At 41.2% G+C, this 23,950-nt stretch overlaps 1 protein-coding gene across 14 annotated transcripts in view; it reads left to right on the top strand.

Moving 5' to 3' along the window:
• The window catches only part of SEMA5B (semaphorin 5B), a 585,589-nt gene that overhangs the window by 257,500 nt on the left and 304,139 nt on the right, over positions 1-23,950 (top strand). The window lies entirely within an intron of this gene.

A 23,950-nucleotide genomic window follows, 5' to 3' on the forward strand; every position in this document is an offset into this window, starting at 1 on the left:
TTCGAGAGTGTTGAAGAAGCTAAGAGCAATGCCGTCAGGAGTCTAGACCAAGAGGCTAGACTCCTAGCCGGGGCACCCAAGGCGGAATGGTCAAAGCTGAAACACCAGACTAAGATGCATCCAAACTCAGAGGAAGGCAATGGTAAACCACCTCTGAATACCTCTTACCATGAAAACCCTATGAACAGAGAATCCAAAATGCAACATGAGATAGTGCTGGAAGATGAGATCTCCAGGTCAGAAGGCACTCACCAAGCTACTGGGGAAGAACAAAGGACAAGTACGAGTAGCACTGTGACTAATGACGCAGCTGGGTCAAAGCCAAAAGGAAGCCCAGAGGCTGATGCGCACAGATGCGAAAGGAGAGTCTGGAGTTGTACGACGGACACGATAGGAACGTGGAATGTGAGAAGCATGAACCAGGGAAAGTTAGAAATTGTCAAGCAAGAAATGGAACGCATCAACATTACAATACTTGGTGTGAGTGTACTAAAATAGACGGGAATGGGACATTGTCATGGCCCCGTCAGAGGACTCATCAGATGAGGATGACTCGGGAGTAACAGCAGCAGACCCAGAAGCAGCAGACCCAGAAGGAGAAATGGAGGAAACTCCTGAGAACCCAGCTCCTTCTCCCCCTCAGCTGCAGAGCACCCCAGACACAGCTGAAGCCCTTTAGCCAGACGCAGACAGTGAACAGGATACTCCCCCCTCACCTGCAGAACGTAGACAGCAGAAGGTCAGGCAGAAGAGGGGCAGGCCTGTCCACTTAAAGCCAAAACGCTGAGGGCTCACACCTGCTGACAAACCTGCTCCTTAAAAGTCAAACCTTGGCTTCAGCTTGTTGCTGACTACAACGTCAGGCGTGGCTTCGTGTGTTTCTAGTTTCCCTGAATCTTACCTTGGACTGACCCCTTGGCAATTGAACCCGGACCTCTACTGACCTCGCTTCTGGACTTCTGACTTGGCACGTAAGCTTAGGAAGGGCCTTGCCCTTATCACGCTTCATCCTCGTTAGCCTGGCAGATTTACGACCAGACTGCCAGCTAAGGACTTTCCCGCCCTGATAACTACCCAGGAATTTCCAGCCCCCACCGGCACTGCTGTCTCAGTGCAGAGCTGACAGACATTTTCAATCAGGCAACTACAAAATATTTTATGCAGGAAATGAGAAATTAAGAAGAAACGGGGTTGCTTTAATAGTGAGAAATGATGTAACGAGCAATTAGGAGCTACAACGCAAGGTCTGAGCGAGTTATATCAATGAGATTAAACGGGAAACCTATTAACATAACCATCATCCAAGTCTATCCTCCAACAGCAAACTCAGAAGAAGAGGAATTGGAGAGATTTTACGCAGAAGTACAGGAAGAAATTGATCACACACCAAAACAAGATGTGCTGATAATCGTGGGGGATTGGAATGCAAAATTAGGGAACACAGAAAACCTAGGAATTGTGGGGAAATGGGGCTTAGGAGACAGAAATGAAGCAGGAGAAAGACTTATTGAATTATGTGAAGCCACTAATTTGTTTCTTGCGAACACATTTTTTGAACAACCAAAAAGACAACTGTACACATGGACATCACCAAATGGTCAATATAGGAATCAAATTGATTATATAACTGGTAGCAGAAGATGGAGAACTTCCATACTTTCTGCGAAAACAAGACCAGGAGCAGACTGCGGTACAGATCATGAACTGGTCGTGTCGAAAATCAGAGTAAAGCTAAAGAAGAAGAACAAAGCAATCATAATGTCAAAATACAATTTAAATAACATCCCAGAAGCATATAAAGATCAAATAAGGAACAGGTTTGAGGCTTTAAACTTAGTTGACAGAGAACCAGAAGAACTATGCAATGAAGTCAGAGATATTTATTATCAGGGAAGAATGCAAAAAGACAATACCTCTCGTTAAAAAGAGAGAAAGACCTCAATGGATGACTGACAAAACTCTTCAAATGGTTAAAGAGAGAAGGAAAGTAAAAGCAGAAGGAGATAGAAACACAGTCAGAACCCTAAATGCAACAATACAGCAACCAGTATGTAGGGACAAAGAGAACTATTAGAATAGTTACTGTATAGAAATGGAAGAGGACAACAAAAAGGGTAGAACGAGAGCCCTGTTCCAAAAGATTAGAGAAATGAAAGGGAAATGTAAACCACAAGGAGGGATGTTGAATATAATCAACAGGAGAACACACTGACTGACCGAGATGAAATAAAAGGAAGATGGAAGCAATACACTGAAGAACTGTATAAAAGAGATGCCAGGATGACAGATTCATTCACGGATGAACCGTATGATGAAGAACCAGAAATTTTAGAATGCGAGGTGAAAGCTGCTCTTCAAATACTTGGAAGAAACAAATCACCAGGAATAGACGGCATACCAATAGAGTTGCTACAAGCTACTGAGAATGAATCTGTCCAAATTTTGACAAAAATCTGTCAAGAAATATGGAAAACTAAACAATGGCCCACAGACTGGAAGCGTTCCATATACATCCCAATTCCAAAGAAAGGAGATCCCAGGGAATGCAGTAATTATCGAACTATTGCCTTAATATCCCATGCAAGTAAAGTAATGCTCAAGATTCTACTACAAAGGCTCTTACCATATATGGGGCAAGAAATGCCGGATGTCCAAGCTGGATTTAGAAAGGGAAGAGGTACCAGAGATCATATTGCAAACGTATGTTGGATAATGGAATGGAGCAAGGAATTTTAGAAGAAAATCACCCTGTGCTTTATAGACTACAGCAAAGCCTTTGATTGTGTCGATCATGAAAAACTATGGAATGCTTTAAAAGCAATGGGGGTGCCACAGCATCTGATTGTCCTGATGCGCAACCTATACTCTGCACAAGAGGCTACTGTAAGGACAGAATATGGAGAAACCGATTGGTTCCCCATCGGAAAGGGTGTGAGACAGGGGTGTATTTTATCACCCTATTCATTTAATCTGTACGCAGAACATATCATAAGGAAAGCAGGATTGGACCAAGATGAAGGAGGTGTGAAAATTGGAGGGAGAAACATCAATAATTTAAGATATGCACATGATACCATACTACTAGCAGAAACCAGTAATGATTTGAAATGAATGCTGATGAAAGTTAAAGAGGAAAGCACAAAAGCAGGACTACAGCTGAACGTCAAAAAGACTAAAGTAATGACAACAGAAGATTTATGCAACTTTACAGTTGACAATGAGAACATTGAACTTGTCAAGGAGTATCAATATCTTGGCACAGTCATTAACCAAAATGGAGACAATAGTCAAGAAATCAGAAGAAGGCTAGGACTGGGGAGGGCATCTATGAGAGAACTAGAAAAGGTCCTCAAATGCAAAGATGTATCACTGAACACTAAAGTCAGGATCATTCAGACCATAGTATTTCCGATTTCTATGTATGGATATGAAAGTTGGACAGTGAAAAAGGTGGATAAGAGAAAAATCAACTCATTTGAAATGTGGTGTTGGAGAAGAGTTTTGTGGATACCATGGACTGCGAAAAAGACAAATAGTTGGGTGTTAGAACAAATTAAACCAGAACTGTCACTAGAAGCTAAAATGATGAAACTGAGGTTATAATACTTTGGACACATCATGAGAAGACATGTTTCATTAGAAAATATAATAATGCTAGGAAAAACAGCAGGGAGTAGAAAAAGTGGAAGGCCAAACAAGAGATGGATTGATTCCATAAAGGAAGCCACAGACCTGGACTTACAAGATCTGAACCGGGTGGTTCATGACAGATGCTCTTGGAGGTCACTGATTCATAGGGTCGCCATAAGTCGTAGTTGACTTGGAGGCACATAACAACAACAATAGGAATCTCACTTTGTGTAGATGAGTTCATAGAAATTTGTGTGTGTTGTTAAATAAAATATGTGGAAAATATGTGGAATGTCTACAATATGAGCACTGCCAATCATTTTAGACTGTGAAGTAGTCACTATACCAGTTACTCAGGCTTGTGGTATCCTAAGAACAAAAACTTGGTACAGCATAAAAAATACAATTACAAGGAATTTTTGGTCAGTTACATTTGGCTGGTTGAAGAAAGGATACTGAGAAATCATAGATGATTCTGTATGTGCACGATGCACAGGTATTCACGGAACTAACTCAGATCTATTGTTTCAGTTTTTATGTGGAATTTCTTGCAGAAATCCTTTGTGAAGTTACAAGGACTGAGGATGTGGGTGGCTGGCCTTGCCCTCAGAATTACATACTAAAATCCAAGGTACAGGAAGCTCTGAGTAGGGCTGAGGTTGTCCCCAATCAGCAACCATGGAGAGCTGCTGCCAGTCAGTGTAGACAGTACTGAACTATGGTCTGACTTTAGCATAAGGCAGCTTCTTATGTTCCTACTGTTTGTGGGTAGGTAAAAATCTTGCTGCATTACCACCAGATGAATGGGACATCTGAACAGTCACCACAAACAAATGGATGATGTCACTGAATCATTGCCAAGGGGAGTTTGTAAGGATCCTGTGTCTAAATGCATTAAATAAGAGAACCATTTCCCATCATTTCCAAGCCAGAGGAAAAACAGGAGGAAAGGGGGGGGAGGTCATAGAGAAAGAGAGTGAGGTGAAAAGAGATAGAAAATGAAATGCAAATTATCCATGATTGTCCCTTCCCAGTCTTACTCTGGGGTTGGACTTACCAAGCCTTGAGCAGCCTTTCTGTTTGCTGTTCCTGCCCGATTGTTAATGTTACTGCTGAATGTGTCTTACTTCTGCAGTTTATAGGCCATAATTGTTTTCAGCCTTCTTACTTGACTACAGGGTAGTAATGAGGAGAAGGTAGAGCATTAAAAAAGGAAAAACAAAATAAAAAGCTGTAGTAGTTGAGGATAAAATAAAAATTGAAGCCAGAATGCAGTTAGGCACCAGCTGCTAAATACACTTAACAGATCATCTTACTGTTTTCTAACTGAAGATGCAGCATCTCCCTTGACCCTTGTACGGTGTCCAAGCAAAGTCAATATGCAGACCTGGAAGTAATGCAAAATCCTCATAATGGAGCTCTTTCAATGGGAAACTATGTCTGTGAGTATCTCATTTGTCTGTTACCATCAAAAGAGACCAGAGCCAGAAACCTGAAATTAGGATACATTACTCAACCCAGGCAATTTTGCATGGATTTGCTGAGCTGAAACACTTCTACTTACGTTTTCCCCTTCCAGTTTTTATATTTTTGTCTGGGACTGAACGATGAAACACATGGAACATCTTGGAGAAAGTAAGTGGCTGCAGCGAACCCCCCCCCCCCAATAATTTCATATTCTTTATAGGTTAAATTTGACTTGTAACTTTTAAGCATGGGTCTTGATTACAGATTCTAGATCCTGCCAGCTCATATTACTCCAGTCCAATGTGTAAAGCTGCCTTTTAAGAGGTTAGACAATTGGTCCTTTTGGTCTGGCATTATCTGTTCTGGATGGTACTTGCTCTCCAGGGGCTCATGTAGGAGTTTCCCCCTCACTGACTACATAACATTCTTCCTTTTTTTTAAGCTGCAGATGCTGGGGATTGCCCCTGAGACTTTCTGCATGCAAACTCTTTGCTATGCTACTGAGCTATGGCTCTTCCAGATCTTAAATAAACTCAGGGTTCATTCACCTCAACTGCATTTGGTTCCTGAACAAGATTGCAGAACATGAATTGGATGAAAAGGAGGCAAGGATCCAGATTAAATCAATATAGTGTACTACACGTCTATACAGAATCAGTCTATTTCAGGAGATACAAGAACAGCCTGAGACAGGAGAGTTTTGGAAGGATGACAAACACTCGTCCATTGCTAATATTTGGAACATCCCTACCAAAACTGAGAACCACTTAAGTTCAGATCCACAAACACCTGATTGACCCTGAAGTCCTGACATGGATGCATTGTATTCAGGTGTCCTTGAAGATGTAGAGTGGCACAGATCCAGGAGACTCTTTTTGCCTTCTTAAACGTGAAGCTTAGAGATGTGGCTGAGAAATCAGTGGCAATAAACAAAGGCTTTCAGAACAGGATCAAAGGACTACCCATTTAAGGTTATCTGAGATCCTATCCACCCCACAAGTAACTTACAGATTCCAACTAGTTTTCACCAACTATTTTGGGCACACATCCAATTTACAATTGATCATCCACATGCCTATAGGTACTATTTCTCTCCAATGTTGGAAGATAGCTGTTAGTCTGAATAAGAGCCTAGGTGTGCTATGCCTTAAAATAACAGCTGCCTACTCAAGAAAAGAGATGAGCAATTTTCCCTTTAAATCAGGAAAGTAGGTGGCAAACATATCACAGCCTAGATTACCCTACCATTTACCATGCAAAGCAATTCTGCTGGAAGATAGTTTATAGAGTCGTCATAGCAAAGGAATAATATTTCTTTATGTTTGCTGCAGACTTTTAAAGCAGTCCTTTGCAACCGGCTTCAGCATGGGCAGAGATGCTTCAGTGTTCCGAGTATCTACTTTTCTGCCTTATTCACCTCAAGTTTCTTTTTTTCTTTTTCTTTTTGGTAAACAAGACTGAGTACACTGTGACTCAGTGCTACAGAATTAGTGGGAAAGGATTCTAGGGAGCAGCTATGTCAGAATGGCGACTAGGCTGTCAACAAACTGTAGTGCTCATGATGGGTAGAGATGACTCAAAGATTTCATGGGCTCCTGCTGGGAACAAGGGCAGGGTATAAATCAAATAATAAATAAATAAATAAAGTTCAGAATCCAGTAGGCTCTATAAAGCTCCAACACTTACTGTAACTAGCACATCAATATTCTAGACATTTGAACATGTACCCCTGCAAAAAGTAAAGAATTAATTATTGCAGTGGTGTTGTGTTGATATTATTAGTAATGAAACAAGCTGTCTCAAACTAATTAAAAATCAAGTCTTCATAGCAAAGACCTATGTATGTTTTCCCAGATGTAAGCTGTGTTCAAAGGGGCCTACTCATAGGATTGACTACAGTGTTAGGTGCGTCAGACCTGAGTATTGGACCAACAAAGATCTGGCATTGACCCCTAACCGTTACAGCTTCTAAGAAGTTTTCCTCTGTGAAGCTGGCCTTCGAATTAGATTAATATATTTTAAAATTAACATTGTTGTGTTTATTTTGAAATTTGTTTTTTCAATACAGCATTTGTATTTTCAGTTTTCCCCCTCAAACCATTATGACTATAAACTCCCCCTCCCAAATAAAACATTTCAAGGTTCTCCCTAATAATTTTACTGTATTAGATAGCATTCTGCAACACAGCCGTGGCTATAACAGTTTTTAGCATGTAAACGTAGTACCTTTTTATCAGGGTAAAACAATCATTCTTAAATGACTTTGAAGTTTCAATTACATATGTATCCCAGAGGGACACAGCAGTGACATTGTGCTGATGTGTTCATAATGAGGTTATTTGACAGAAAAGGTGGGATTAGTAACAGTTGGTGTAAGACAAACTTGCTTACTTACAGGGGGGGAAATGACAGCTTTTTTAGCACCCTCTGTTTTATTCTTGTATCTCTTCTCTCAAGTGCATTCAAATAATCACAGAGAGATCCTTGTTCACCTAGGGAGTGTTTTTTCTTCTTTCCCAGAAATCTGCATTAAAAATAAAATCATTACTGATGATAACAAAACTGTTCTAGTAATCTTCGAGGTAGGGAGCACACTGCTCTAGAGGTTGGTTACTTGCCATCATGTGAAAACGTATTTTCTCCAAATGGTCATAAGAATGATTTAAGATGGTAGAGAGAGAAAAGTAAATGGATGCCTGGGGATGCTTGTAGGTTTCAATTTTCCAGCTTCATCAGAAAATTGTCACTTTCACACTGCCTTCAGAGTTTTCTGTATTTAGGTGGGACAGGCTGGGGTTATTCCTCAGTTTGTATAATGGAGCACCTGTGGATCTCTAGGCTGGAAACTTTGTGCTCCCCAGATGGAACCAGTTCATCTGAACCAGTTGCTTCAAAATCACAACAGGGATTTGGGGATTAAATAACTTTGGAGGGGAAAGCATTACATTCACCAGACACCTGAATAACCCTGATCCATCCTCTGCAATTAATTAACTAATAAACTGACTTTAGGCTTAAAGATATATTTCCCTGTCCCCAACTTTTTTTAACAAAACAATAGGTATTCCATTCAGTGGTGTAGTGGTTCATTTTGAAATGCAGGAGTTCATCATGACAGCCCCCATACACCCACCGAAGAGTCCAAAAATGAAGATAGCTGTGCAGGCCCATTTTCTGCACGTACTCATTCATACACACTAGCAGTACATAGCAATATACAGCCCTGTAGCCAGCCTTGCATTTAGGTGGGGCAGCCACATTTCTAGGTGGGGCATTGGGAGAGGAGAGGTGCATAGCACCAGATGACATGAGGGCCAGGCCAGGGGAAGGGAAAGGTAGTGGCCTTTTCCTTCACTCCTCCATCTAGAGTGTGTGTTAACTTACATGAATGAAGTTTAATCTGTTGAATTGTCTCACCCTTTTTTGAGAGTTCCCCAGGAATATCAGACTCAAAAGCCTATTGCTACAGCTCTTTCATTTGTGATCTGTCCCTGTGTTCTGATTTTTCATAAGCTGAACTACGTTGGTAATAACCATGAGCTCCTGAGCTTAGCTTTGATGCTGCATTAGGTATCTCAGTTGTAGATTCCACCCAAAAAACAAACATGTCCATACAACAAGTTTAGGGGCAGAGAGAAAATAAATACTTCAGGGTGTGTTTGTTAACTCCTCCTTGAGAATTCCTCCTTCTAGTCTTGTTCTTGACCTTTAGGTATTCCTTCCTGTTGGACAATCAAGGGAAAATCTTTAAACTGGCTGCTATATAAAATACTAATGAAGCAATTGGAAATTAATTGTGGAAAGCAACTGGGTTTTTTTACTGGTTGCTGGGTTGATTTTTCTGTCCAGAAACCCTGAAAAGGCCTCATGATAAGTGGCAGATATTGGGCAAATGAGAAATTAGGCCTGAGTTGTAGCCTAGATGAGCAGCCAGCCAGCTAGCTAACTGTAGTTTACACAGTAGTATTTCTGTTCCTCTAGGACTTTTTTCCTTTGCCATTGAGTACTCAAGAAAAAGAACAAAAATAGCCACTATGAGTGAGAGTATAGTGAGTGCTTTAAAAGCATAAAGGGTAACTTAGGGTAGCCATTTTTTCAGATCACTTCAGTTAGCTCTTTATGTCACCCTTTAACAATAACTACCAATCCTGCTCTACTAATTATAATTGCAGAATAAACAAACTCTTACTTCTTACTGCAGGCAAACAAACATGCTTCTCTATTGCTGGCTGGGTAGAGAATATAACTGAAACTGGAAAGCAGAGCAAATCTTTTGAAAATAGTTTGAGTAAGCTCCATTAAAGTCAGTGGTCCTTACTTCTGATTCCATAGGTTTATCTTCTAAAACACATTGAACTCTTTAGTCAGTTATCTTTTAATTAGATAATTCACGTGAAGTTGGAATCCCAGAAAAGAGAATAAGTATGCAGCCCGTCCTTTATTATTTTCTTTATTCTCTGATTTCCTCTATGTTAATCTGTCACAAGCAAACGTGAAAGCCTTATTGTCACGTCATTCGTTTGCGTGGTCAAGGAGAGAATTACCTAGGGAGACTAGAGGGTCTCTTAAGTAATTTTGAAGCAATTTCAAGGATATCTGTTAATATTTCATATGAGAAACTCGGGTACATGTCAGCGCCATCAAAATGAGTATAGTTTTCTGGTTATCCATTTCTATTAGATGCCAATCTGTAAATTTGTCGCTTGAGTCATGGTTGTCTGAACCAGTGGCAAGAGAACTCAGAGGGATTGTCTTTTAAAAATGGAGTAAAAGAGGTTACTGTAAGCACGAAGAAAGTACTTGAAAGGAGCTGTAAGTGGGGTGGTGAAAAGAGGACATAGTTAAATTAGGGAGATCTGTAGTTTCATCTGTGGTTCAATTATTTGTTGAGCAATACTTCATTTTCCTTGCCCTTTCAAAATTAATTTTCCAAGCATAGAATCATAGAAAGCGGCCATTATTCTGAGTTGGACCACTGGTCCATCTAGTTCAGTATCATCTACACTGAGTGGCAGCAGCACTTGAGGTTTCCAGACACGTTTCTTTCCTGGCCTTACCTGGAGATGCTGAAACTTGAGCTTAGGGCTTTTTGCATGCAAAGCTACCATGGAGCTACAGTACTGAACAGTAGATGGGTAGCCATTTCCAAAGAGGCACTGGCAAAAAGGCAACAGAATTTTGACCCAGTGATGTTGAAAGGAATTAATTTCGTTTGTCCCTGTTTACATAATGAGTTCATATAAGAATGTTTACTTAGGAATGTGTAAGCCTGATGTAAACTAGTAGTTTGGGAGTGGCCGTCCTTTATGAAACAAGCTCTATTTACATCTTTGTTCAAGAGCGTTTCCAAGTGATGCTCTCTTTAATTCTGTATAAAGTAGTAATGTAAGTGAAGAGTGAATTATGGATACTAACTTTCCCATGATTTCAAACATTTTTCCATTATATTAGTGAGATAAAGCAACTCCACTCCCCCCTGTTTGAAATCTGAGTGATACATTTGACATCTGGGTTGGTGGCAAGTAACACACTTAATTGATGTATTTGGCACGTAGGTGTTTTCAGTTCTGCTCTCCAGCTCGGCAGATGGTTTTTGGTTAATAGGGCTGAGGGTGAAAATTCTCCGCAGTTGTTGCAAGGAGACTTGGCCATGTCCACTGTTACTAATTATAATAGTCCTTGGCTTATAGACAGATCTTCACTGTTACCATTTCTGATTTATCCTACACAAGCCAGAAGCAGACTGTTTGGGTTGGAGTTTGATGATCATAGGTGTCTAGCAGCTGTTCAGTGCTTTTGCTTGTGAGATCTGTAAGATTGCTCTCTTTAACAGTTTGTTCAGAATGCTGGGAAGAAGAGGAGGAGATGGGAGAGGATGGACAAGAGGTCCTTTGCAGCTGACATTATTGAAGTCTTTGCTTAAGGATGGCACCCAATTTTAACATGAATGTGTGAATAATAGGTACTAGCCTTGACTGTTTCCCTGCAAAATTGCTCCAAATATATGTAGTGCCAGTAAACACAAACAGCTTGACATGTGTTGGCTGTCACCACAGGGAGCAATTTAGGGCCTTTCTCGGCAAGCATTTTATAGTGCAACAAATCTGGAGTTGTTGCTTATTTGTTGTGGGGAATTTAGGTACTTCTGTTTCTGAGAATACCACATTTTCATAGCATTCAACCCACAATAATATTGTTTCTGGGAAATCCATCTTTTCCCCTAGGGTAGCAGGGCCATTTGGAGTGCAGTTTTGAATGGAAGGAGGGGGTCTGTTTGGAATCATAGACATTTATCGGCTACTGCCAGTGGCCATCACGGGAGACTGTCACAGCTTTTCTGTTATGTTTGTGCCATGATATGAGAGTAATGGCATTGGTTAGCCTGCAAAAGGGTGGGTTGGGAGGGAGGACAGGAATGGAATTGGACAAGTCCTGTAATACTTCCATGCATACTTGTCGTCCAGCAGTGAGACTTGAGACAATGGATTGTATCTAGTGCTAGCCCCACTCAGAGAAGACCCACTGAAATTAATGATGCCTACCTTAGGTCCTTTAATTTCAGTGGGTCTACACTGAGTTGGATTTAGCAATACAATCCGTTTCCTTGAGACTTCAACTCAGACTTGCTCAGCTATTTTATCTAATTTATTATTTGTACTTATGGTCCATCACCAAAATGGTCCCAGGGCGGGTTACAAAAATATCACAATTAAAATAAGTACAATGCACATTAAAATAATAAAATAAAACCAGAAAAACAGCAGAACAGCAGTGCGCAGCAATGCAGGAAGAGGGGAGACCTGTTGATCTAGACAGGGCCCACCAGCTGTGTGCTGAGGCCTTCTGGGTGTTTGACAACTCTTCATTGGCAAGCAGAAAAGCCAGGAAGTTTATTATGCTCCCAGTGGTTTGTGTTAGCTGATGGATCTTAAGATGTGCAGACCTGCTTTAATGGGACTTGCAGTCAAGGTGAAACTAATGAGGGATTTGGGATCATGCCCTGAAACTAACTGTGTGGGTTATTTAATAATTTGCATGGGCTTTAGCTCCTCTGTGAGGCTTCTTTTTGAAAGCTGAATACTACATCTCTCATAGGCGATGGGAAAATAAATGTGGATTGTGCTGCAGAGTGTGCATAAGGTCAGGTGATTTCATTGGGTGTATCTGGACCCAAGTCAGCTCAGATATATGTCATGTTTGTTACCAGTGTAATTCATTGACTCTATAGCAGCCTTCTCTAACAAAGGGTCCCCAGATGTTGTTGGACTACAACTCTCATCATCCCTGACAATTGGCCATGCCATCTGAGACTGATGGCACTTGTAGTCCAACAACATCTGGGGACCAAACTTTGGAGAAGGATGTTCTGCAATGATGTGAAAGGGAGGATGTGTACTGCAGAATGCATCAAATGTGAACTCCCTCAATTAATCTTGAGATTGCAAGGAAAAAGTGGGTAGCTTTTGATTGCTGTCTTGGGCGGGTAGCAGCTGACAGTGGAGAACTAGTGTGTAGGAGTTAGCTAGAAGAATTTGGACACCCACATAGTTTCCAACATGAGTTTTGTTAAGAGAACAACTATTTAAAAAGAGAAACCAACATATTCATTTTTTCCTAATAATAAAATGTAAATCAGCCACCAGATGAGCTGCATAAATAAATCTCCAATCTCATTGTCTAACTGCATTTTAAAGAAATGACAGTGTCCTCTTTGTCTTCTGATATTAAAAGCTGCTGAGAGATCAAGTAAGAATAACAGGGATGCACTTCCCCTATTCTTCTCCCAATAAAGGTCACCCATCAGAGTCCCATAGCCAGGCCTGAATCCAGATTGGAATGAGTCAAGATAATCAGTTTCATCCATGAATGTTTGGAACTGTCCCACTACAACCTTCTCAGTGACTTTTCCAAAAATAATGGTATTTGCAGCTGGGTGAAAGTTGTCAGAAACCAATGGGTCCATAGCAGGCTTTTTCAGTTGTGGTCAAATCACCACCTCTTTCAAGATGACTGGGACCATTCTCTCCCACAAGGATGCGTTGACTACATCCTGGATCCACACAATTGTACCTCCTTGCCATACTTTAATAAGACAAAAGGGCCCATTAAAGGAGGCAGCCATGGTCCCCTCCTCATGCAAGTCCCTCTGAGAGCAATGGAATGTCACCAAGTCCTGCCACTACTAGGGAGGGGAGGACCTGTTCCATTTTATTCAGAGTGTACAATGGCAAGAAGTACTCGCTGCTCCTGGCTGTGAGCATTGTAATTTAAAAAAATAAAATAAAAACAGGCAGAGGTAATGCTGAAGCCCTTGGACCACCTTGTAAGTAATTAGATTTTTTAATTTAAAAAAATACAATTGTATTTCTGCACAGATTTAAAAAGACTTCCCCTTTAAAACTCACTTGGAAATGAGACGGGATGGACTGTGCTCCATTCCCATTTGGAATTGGGGTGGACTGGACTGTCATGGGCCAATCTATCCCTATCCTCTGGGTGTATATGTCACAAACAATAGTAAAACTTGAAAGTTGAATTTTCATCTCATACAGGCTCCACCAATTACCTTGGTCCTCTGGCTGATGATGTTGTCAGTTCTGCTGTGACAAAAGTCCTGGCGCTGCATTACCTTCTGTTAGCCCTCCATTTCACCACTGCTTAGAGAGCATTCCCAGTACTCTAAACCATGGTCTGTAGTACCAGATAATGTGGCATTTGAATACAGCTATGCTATTAGATCAAGGGTGGGGAACCTGTGACCTCCCGGATGTTGTTGGACTACAACTTCCATAATCTCTGACCATTAACCATGCTGTCTGGGGTTGATGGGAGTTGCAATCCAACAACATCTGGAGGGACACATGTTTCTCACCCCTGTATTAGATACTGTTGAAAATCCCACCTGTAGGTTGCATTTGTGCCATATGACTGACAGGCTTGAACACAGGGAAAGACAGGATGGACCCATATCATAGGATTCTTGCATGTGGTACCTGTCAGTTTGAAGCCACTGCCAAGCAGGAAAGATAAAGGAATTTACATATGAAGAAAGGAAAATCCATATCCAGTTTGCTTAAAACTCAAAACCAAACAAAGGACAAAGCTCTGTGTCTCAATCTTAGCTTTGTGTTTAGAGGAGTTGCGCAGACATTGTGGAATGACTGCAGCAAGTTGTGAATAATGCATGAAAGAGAAAAATTGGGAGGGGGGAGAGAATTGCCTCTCTGGACCTAGGGAAAATGCAAACAGCTGTGCTGTTTAGCTCTGCTCTGAATACACAGCTACACAATACTCACTGGGGAGAAAAAGCGTATCAAATCCAAAGATTCCCCCATGACTTCCTTGCCCGCTTTGAAAAGCCTAGAAAATAGGAGATGATATATTTTTGGTCACACGCAGCCTCTCTCTCTCTCTCTTTCTTGATGCTGCTTTATTTCCTTTTTCTTTTCTATTTCCCCCAGGCAGCCTGCCAACTAGAGGTAGAGAGAATTAGAGACTTTGCACGAGTGACCCCAATTGTTTTTTAAAAAACACAAAAAACCTTGCACAAGCTTTGCTAAATCCTTTGAGGGAGACGTCAGTGTTTCAGTTTTCCCCCCAACTCACTCCTTTCTTAATATTTGAGGTGTCCTTAATGCTCATGAAAGAATGGCATTAGTCACTTGGCTGTTGTTCAGATAGAGGCTATGAAATGGATTATTATCTTCATTTCATCCGTGCAAATCGGGAATTCTTCCACTTATTTCAGTGGGATGATTCCAGATTTAGATGGCAGAGAAGAAAATCGATATAAACAGTCCCTCCACTGAATTCCTCTACCCTTTGAAGCCACCTCCTTTTCTCATGTTGATCACCTCCTCACAGAAAAAAAAAAAAAGATGATTGTGCCAAGATTGCAGCAGCCGGGAAATTGGGCTGGATGACCAGCAAAGACCGAACTTGAGGACACAGAAGTGTTTTGGTGGGAAATTTCTCCAGGCTTTTCTCACCCCCTTTCCCACCCACCCACTTTATATATATCTAGCAACAAGCCATGTAAGGTAGATTTCTCCGGGGTGGTTGAGCTAATTAACTTTTGATTTCCTTTAAAATTTTGTTCTCAATGTTAATTTAAGTAGATTAATTAAAAATGAAGTAGAACGGAGGTTTTCTCAGTTTTCATGCATACAGCCAAGAAAGGAACTGGAGACCAATTTGAGCAAGCAAATGCTTTTTAAAAAATGCTTCACTTTTTATTGAGTTCTAATCTTTATTTTAACATGGAGCACTGGATTATGTACAATCTCTCTCTCTCTCTCTCTCTCTCTCTCTCTCTCTCTCTCTCTCTCACACACACACACACACACACACACACACACACACACACACACACACACAGAGAGACATTCTGTTCTCCCTCCTCTTCCCCCTCTTTTATAGTTGCAATAACCCTGTAAGGTAGGTTAGGCAGAGATAGCGGGTGACCCAAAGTCATCCTGTGAACTTCGTAGTGGTGGTTTGAACTGCGCTCTCCCTGCTCCTCATCTCTAATCACCATACTGCACTGGCCTTCATATAAATTAGACATGATAACACATGCAAATATTGTGCCTATAGGCTGAAATGTAGTTTTTTTTTTAAAATCCAAGATCTTCATCAATAAATTTTAAATTTGACAATCAGAATAAAGTCTGTAAAATCAAATTTTGATTGCAGTATTTGAGTTTTCATAGAATGTGGAATGCATTAGTAAAAGCTTGTGTGATGGAGGTTGAAAACAGTGGATGATGGTGATGATGATGATTTAGACTTGTTAGCCTGCTAGCTCAGGGTCTCCAAGCGCCTTATAGCACATTGTGAGCTTAGGAGCAATAGGGTAGCCTTATGGATCAAAAGGGATGTGGTAAAGGGATAGACAGCAGTGGAATAGAACTTGCTTCCAACAGATGCAGTAGGCTACAATAAGTAGTCACTGGCCTGTACTTATGCACATTTTCTCCAAAATATGACAATAGTGTGTAGAATTGTTTTGTGAGTGTTCAAAGCATATCACATACATTACCTCAGTGAGTTCATGGCTGAGATGAGAGTTGAACTAAGAACTTTCCAGATAATCCACTTTGCCACTACATTACCAACTTTCACCATGAGGTCTAGCAACATAATTAAAAAAACAATGCTTGAGTTTCTCAGAAAGCCACATTCTGTGACAGATTCTATGCTGTTTATAGACAGAATGTGTTTGTTTATTTCTTACAGTGTAAAGTGGAAATTATTCTGCATAATTTGTATGATTTGTTGATATCCATGGGCATGTCCATATCTTGGTTAGATTAAGTTAATCCTTTTTTGGCAGACATAGTGTGAACATACCTTCACCCTCCCTGCCACCCCCACCCCCGCCTGCCTACAAGGGCATGTGGTTTTTAATTGTGTTTTGTTATTTGCAATACTTGTGGTTCATTAAAAATTGAGGAAGTACTGTCTAACTAGTGATGGATCAAGTAATGCATTGTTAGTAGGGTGTCCATGTATCCTGTTTTACAGCCCTCTATTTTGAAGGGCTGTCAGAGTCTTCCATTTGAAGGTTTTCTGTATTTGAATGGCTATTCAGTTCAAGACCGGTTTAAAGATAGGGCAGGAGTTCCTACACTATGGCATGTGGACCAGCATTGGTCTTCGAGCTTCATTCAAGTGGTCTGCAACATGCCCACATGAAATACTCATATTGATTTTTAATTGTATTTGTATTGCTCCTCTTATTTATCACATTGTATTTTATTGTATTACAATTTGAGTTCCGTTCAGTGCAAATTGTTATACAATAAAATACAATATGAGAAATAAAAAAGCAATACAAATGCAATTTAAAATCATACAACATCTAGCACAGTGCATTGCAAATGCTACCAGAGGCAGAAAAATATTTAAGTGGTCCACAAAAACTATTGGCAATTTTCAAGTGGCTTGTGTGGGAACCTCTGAAATAAGGAACCATAAAAAAAGAGAGTGAGCCTTGAAGTTGCCATTCAGCAGTTAGCAGTCCCTGGTCAGCAGACTCAGCAAGCGTATAAGTCACTTGATGTCTTTCACAACATGGTGAGATGTATAATATTTCTAATTAAATTATAGTAATTATTTCTAAATGTAATTATACATATACATTACTGTATGAAAAATTTTGGGCTCTTTTGTGAGCCTGCAAGGCCTGCAAAATCTCTCTCTCATGTGAATTTTAGCATATCAATTAAATGGGTAACTGTTTATGGAGGAAAAATGATGCGTCTGCATTAACTCTAAAGTTAATGATTCTAAATAATTTTTGTACAACTCACTGTGGTTCCACTTCTGTGAATGGATTAGTTTCCAAAGAATGTGAATAATAAATACTGCTATGTTTCAGTGCCCATGAGCAGTAGTTCTGTGGCCACCACAGACCACCTCCATTCTTTCCCCCTTAGATTTTTGAGCAGCAATGGCTGCACGTTGTGTGAGTTTAATCTCTTCCCCAATGGGCATTTTTCTTGCTTTCCCCTGCAACTTTACCATCATGATTGTCTTGCATATAATGCATCAATAATTTCACAAAATTCAGTAAAACTAATCTTGCATGCTTAAAGATTCACTGTCTTCCCAGCTTCCTGTCCTGCAACTGTTTTTATTAATCCAGTAACTTCATTGCCTCTGATATCTCTCATCATTAATTGATTCTTCACTCTGTTACTCTCCGTTTTCATGCTGTCCTGTGCATGTGTATGCACAAACTACCTTTATGTGTGCTTGTAGTACGAGATATGTCCCACAGAAACAATTCAGGCATCCAGGATTTTAGTGTAGCTGTGGCTGGGAATAGTGTGTTGGTTCAAAAACAAAATGTAGCAATAAATATAGGAGTGTAATGTGTAATTTTGTTCTAATGTAAACATTTTAAAATGACTCTGTTAATGCCAATGCAAATAAAATTCATAATTATTATATTTATATTACAGGGGATATGACTATGACTGAGAGAGTGTGGCTAGCCTTGCAAAGTAGCCCAGTGTCTATAATACCTATTTTGCCAAAGTGAGGGGGGAGGTAGTTTGTGACAACCTTGAAATGTATTGCAAATTGTATTTTTTTATTGTTTTATTAATGTATTACTGATATTCTATTGATGTATTATTGTTTTATCGGTGTATCTTTATATTGGTGCTCTTTTGTAAGCCACCTTGAGGGCCTTTTGGCCGAAAGGTGGGGTAGAAATATTAAAATCAAAATTAAAATTAAATCAAATCTTTTGCCAGTGCATAACTGGCAACCCTAAATGATAGACAGCATCAACTCTTTGTGTGATATTCTGTGGAGTATCATGTCATAAACCACCACCACTTGCCATTTTGTCTGATATGTGAGGGGGCTCATTAAAGTATCCAGGTTGAGGGGATCTATAGCAATGAACGGTAGTTAGGTTAGTCCATTTGTTGCTTAAGCAAAAAGCCCTGTTCAGTTAAACTAAGCAAAGCTAATGATGGTGTCCCCTACCCATGCAAAAGAAGTGTACGCTAGAATTGGGTTGTCCTGAATAACATTGTCCTAATCTTTGGAAGTTGCTGGGGGAGGCAGGGAGAGTATTTTCTTCCAGTTTATCATTAAATTGTCAACCAGGAGTTGAGGCAACTGTCATAGTATTCAGTCATTCATCCGCACTGTATCTATACCAAAAATACATGACCAAGGGTTACGCACACCCACACACATCTGCCAAAGGGATCTTTTGTGGTTTTGATTTCAGAAAAGGGAACCTGTGAGATTGTTTGTGTTTCTAAATATTTTCTCTGCTCTCTGTGGGGATGTAAGAAGTTCTAAGTTAGTGTAATTTGGGCTTTGGCACAGGACATTTATGTATTGTCTCTTGGGAGCAGTTCTATTAGTGTAGGAGTGACCTTATTGGAAACCAGCAAGCAGGTCTGCAGTTAATTAGAATAATAATACTGAACTCATTTGCAGAGTCCTAATGAAGGTGTTTCTTTTTGTTTCTTTTTTGCTCAGTAGATGATGTTGTGTATTTTTATTCAACAGTTTAAATTAAGGGGGGGCAGATCATGTACCTTTTTGCTACCCTTTGAGAATGCCCACAGAGCCACACACATTAACTTAGAGGGGCCAGGTCAGGATTAATGGCTTAAGAGCAGACAGTCTGGGATGTGCAATTAACAGCTGAAAGAAATAGTGAACAACACAGGCAGGGTCAGATTGTGTCCCAAAGGGGCAGATGGCGTATGGGGAAAGAAAGATGTTTCCTCATGTTTTTCAGAGATTTAAAGAAACCAATGTTGAGTTTTTGTGATATTTCTCTTCTCTGACACACATAGGTTGCATAAAGCCACTTCTGCCAGGCCTGTATGAAGAAATTTATTCCAAAATATTGACCCAAGTATTCTGAATGTGATTTGAGCATAGGCATTTATTTTGAGCTATGCTCATAAACTACTCTTAAAATCTTGGTTTTTGACTTGTCACGTTCGTTCACAGGAAGATGCTTCTTGGGGAGATTTGTGGAAAAATTATCATTCCACAGTTACATTCATCAGGCAAAATTATGCTAAATTAGGTAGAAGATGAAGTTCTGAACAAGGGGAAGAAGATATTCAACTATGAATCAACTGCAAGTGCAATAAATATCTGACACCACATTCTGTCCTGTGAACTCTCTTCTACCCTTGGTTCAGTTGCCATTAAGAGCAGGATACTGAGGAATAAACACGTGATGCTTGAATTTTAATCCGTTAATGTTGTCCTAAACATTATTTATTTTAAAGTGTTTCTCAAATTGGTTTTAGTTCTGTATAAGACTGTAAGGAAGTTTCCCTGAGTGGTTAGAGAGAGCTACAGTGTATTATTTGGAGTTTTGTCATAGCTGAAATGCAGTCAGCATTAATCACAGCCTTTGCTGTGTCTGATTGGGAATTGCTTGAGTTTCGGAATTGCTGATAGGACATTGATCTTTGAAGCTGTTGTTAAAGTGGAGCCTGGGGATTTTTTCTTTCCATTATTATTCCATCTGGAATGACATTTTTATTCAAGTAATGGCCAATTAGTGGATAAATCTGAAAATGACGATCTACCAACATCTTTTTGCCCTTTAAACCCAGTAAGGGGAAGGTTTAGTTTCTAAGACATACAGGAGTAGTTGCTAGAGGAATTGTGACCTCCTCGCTGGTGCTTTGTATGCTTCTTGATGCAGACGACCAATTTGTCACCTGTATTTTGCTTAATCAGTTCAAAAGTTTGACAGAATCCATAGGTTTTTAATTTCACTCCTTAACAACATATATACTCCAATGTGACTTTGGGCCAGTCTGGTGTGTGTGTGTAAATCTTGTTTTTTTTTATTTGCTGTTAGGAGTGAAACAGCATGGAATTTTGTAAAGAGGGTTGAGAAGCTAGCGGTGGGAGCAAATATGAATGAAAACAATGTGTAGTTTACTGCTTAGGTGGGTGTAGGTCAAGGAGATGTGAGTAGGGGGCATGGCTAGGGTTTGAGAAAGATGGTCCACGAGCTAGAGGGAGCCCCAGCTGACAAAGCGTCGAGGCGAGTTAAGCAGCAGAGCGAGTTCGGCAGCAGGGCGAGGAGGCCAGGGCCCCCCACTCTGCCCGTCTGTTCCCTGACCTCAACTAAACCGCAGTCTCCAACCCATTGACGTAATAAACCTTAAACAAAACTATGCAGGTAAGAAGCCAGCAGGGGTGTGGGGGCTTTCCAGTGTTTTGCACCGCCTGCAGCATGTACGACTATCTGCCTGTTGGACAGAAGTCGTGGGTGTGCTCTCGGTGCAATGAGCTCCTGGCTCTCCAGGAACGACTTCATTTCCTTGAGGCCAAGGTGGCGGACCTGGAAAAGCTGGGAGAGGCAGAGAGGTGTGTGGAGGAGGCCTTCAGGGACGCTATAGCTGTGTCCCACTCCAACGATGATAGCTCTCCTGCTATCATGGACAACGATGGTCTCGGGGAAGGAGAGCATCCAGCTGAGGAAGAGGGAAACGATCCCTTAGAAGGGACCCATTCCTTGGGGGATGAGCAGCTATCTTCTCGTGCCGAGGATATATCTCCAGGGGGTGGAGGGATCCTTGTAGTTGGTGATTCGATCATTAGGAACATAGACAGTGGGGTGTGTGATGGGCGTGTAGACCGCAAGGTGTTTTGCCTGCCTGGTGCAAAGGTTGTGGATATCGCCCGTCGTTTAGATAGTTTGGTAGACAGTGCTGGGAAGGAGTCAGTGGTCGTGGTGCACGTTGGCACCAACGACATGGGGAAATGCAGCCGCGAGGTCCTGGAAGCAAAATTTAGGTTGCTAGGTAGGATGCTGAAAGCCAGGACCTCCAAGGTGGCTTTCTCTGAAATGCTACCGGTTCCACGCGCAGGACCAGCCAGACAGGCCCAGCTTCGCAGTCTCAATGCGTGGATGAGACGATGGTGTCAGGTGGAAGGGTTTGGATTTGTTAGGCACTGGGGAACATTTTGGGACAAGCCGGGCCTGTACAAAAGGGACGGGCTCCACTTGAACCAGAATGGAACCAGACTGCTGGCACTTAAAATTAAAAAGGTGGCAGAGCAGCTTTTAAACTGACTGAGGGGGGAAACCCGACAGGAGCTGAGAAAGGTCCGGTTCGGAATAAACCTCCCCCCTGGGATAAAAACCAAAGAAATGATGAAATGTTAAAAGGGGTAGGCCTAGAAGTAGGCATTGTGAGAGCAGGGGCACAGGATATCAATTCAGAAGAGCAAAATTACCACAGGCCTAACCACAAGTGCCAAAGACACTTGAAGAGAGACACTGCTTACAAGTGCCTGTACGCTAATGCTAGGAGCCTCCGAACCAAGATGGGAGAACTGGAGTGCTTGGTCTTAGAGGAGAGCATTGATATAGTGAGCATAACGGAGACCTGGTGGAATGGAGAAAACCAGTGGGATACGGTTATCCCTGGATATAAACTATATCGGAAGGACAGGGAAGGACGTATTGGTGGCGGAGTCGCTCTATACGTGAAAGAAGGCATTGAATCCAGCAAGCTCGAAACCCCAAAAGAGGCAGACTCCTCCACAGAATCGTTGTGGGTGGTGATACCATGCCCCAGGAGGGACTTAATACTGGGAACGATCTATCGTCCCCCTGATCAAAATGCTCAGGGAGACCTTGAGATGAGGTATGAAGTTGAGGAAGCATCCAAACTAGGAAATGTGGTAGTAATGGGTGACTTCAACTACCCGGACATAGACTGGCTGCATATGTGTTCCAGTCATGACAAAGAAGCAAAGTTTCTAGATATTCTAAATGACTATTCCCTAGACCAGTTGGTCATGGAACCGACCAGAGGGACGGCAACCCTGGACTTAATCCTCAGTGGGGACCGGGACCTGGTGCAAGATGTAAGTGTTGTTGAACCGATTGGGAGCAGTGACCACAGTGCTATTAAATTAAACATACATGTAACTGGCCAATTGCCAAGAAAATCCAACACGGTCACATTTGACTTCAAAAGAGGAAACTTCACAAAAATGAGGGGATTGGTAAAAAGAAAGCTGAAAAACAAAGTCCAGAGGGTCACATCACTCGAAAATGCTTGGAAGTTGTTTAAAAACACTATATTAGAAGCTCAACTGGAGTGCATACCGCAGATCAGAAAAGGTACCGCCAGGGCCAAGAAGATGCCAGCATGGTTAACGAGCAAAGTCAAGGAAGCTCTTAGAGGCAAAAAGTCTTCCTTCAAAAAATGGAAGTCTTGACCGAATGAAGAAAATAAAAAAGAACACAAACTCTGGCAAAAGAAATGCAAGAAGACAATAAGGGATGCTAAAAAAGAATTTGAGGAGCACATTGCTAAGAACATAAAAACCAACAACAAAAAATTCTATAAATACATTCAAAGCAGGAGACCATCTAGGGAGACAATTGGACCCTTGGATGATAATGGAGTCAAAGGTGTACTAAAGAACGATAAGGAGATTGCAGAGAAGCTAAATGAATTCTTTGCAACTGTCTTCACAGTGGAAGATATAGGGCAGATCCCTGAACCTGAACTAACATTTGCAGGAAGGGATTCTGAGGAACTGAGACGAATAGTGGTAACGAGAGAGGAAGTTCTAAGCTTAATGGACAATATAAAAACTGACAAATCACCGGGCCCGGATGGCATCCACCCGAGAGTTCTCAAAGACCTCAAATGTGAAATTGCTGATCTGCTAACTAAAATATGTAACTTGTCCCTTGGGTCCTCCTCCGTGCCTGAGGACTGGAAAGTGGCAAATGTAACGCCAATCTTCAAAAAGGGATCCAGAGGGGATCCCGGAAATTACAGGCCAGTTAGCTTAACTTCTGTCCCTGGAAAACTGGTAGAAAGTATGATTAAAGCTAGATTAACGAAGCACATAGAAGAACAAGCCTTGCTGAAGCAGAGCCAGCATGGCTTCTGCAAGGGAAAGTCCTGTCTCAGTAACCTATTAGAATTCTTTGAGAGTGTCAACAAGCATATAGATAGAGGTGATCCAGTGGACATAGTGTACTTAGACTTTCAAAAAGCGTTTGACAAGGTACCTCACCAAAGGCTTCTGAGGAAGCTTAGCAGTCATGGAATAAGAGGAGAGGTCCTCTTGTGGATAAGAAATTGGTTAAGAAGCAGAAAGCAGAGAGTAGGAATCAACGGACAGTTCTCCCAATGGAGGGCTGTAGAAAGTGGAGTCCCTCAAGGATCGGTATTGGGACCTGTACTTTTCAACTTGTTCATTAATGACCTAGAATGAGGAGTGAGCAGTGAAGTGGCCAAGTTTGCTGATGACACTAAATTGTTCAGGGTTGTTAAAACAAAAAGGGATTGTGAAGAGCTCCAAAAAGACC

The sequence above is a fragment of the Rhineura floridana genome, chromosome 2 (assembly GCF_030035675.1).
Source record: "Rhineura floridana isolate rRhiFlo1 chromosome 2, rRhiFlo1.hap2, whole genome shotgun sequence".
NCBI lineage: Eukaryota > Metazoa > Chordata > Lepidosauria > Squamata > Rhineuridae > Rhineura > Rhineura floridana.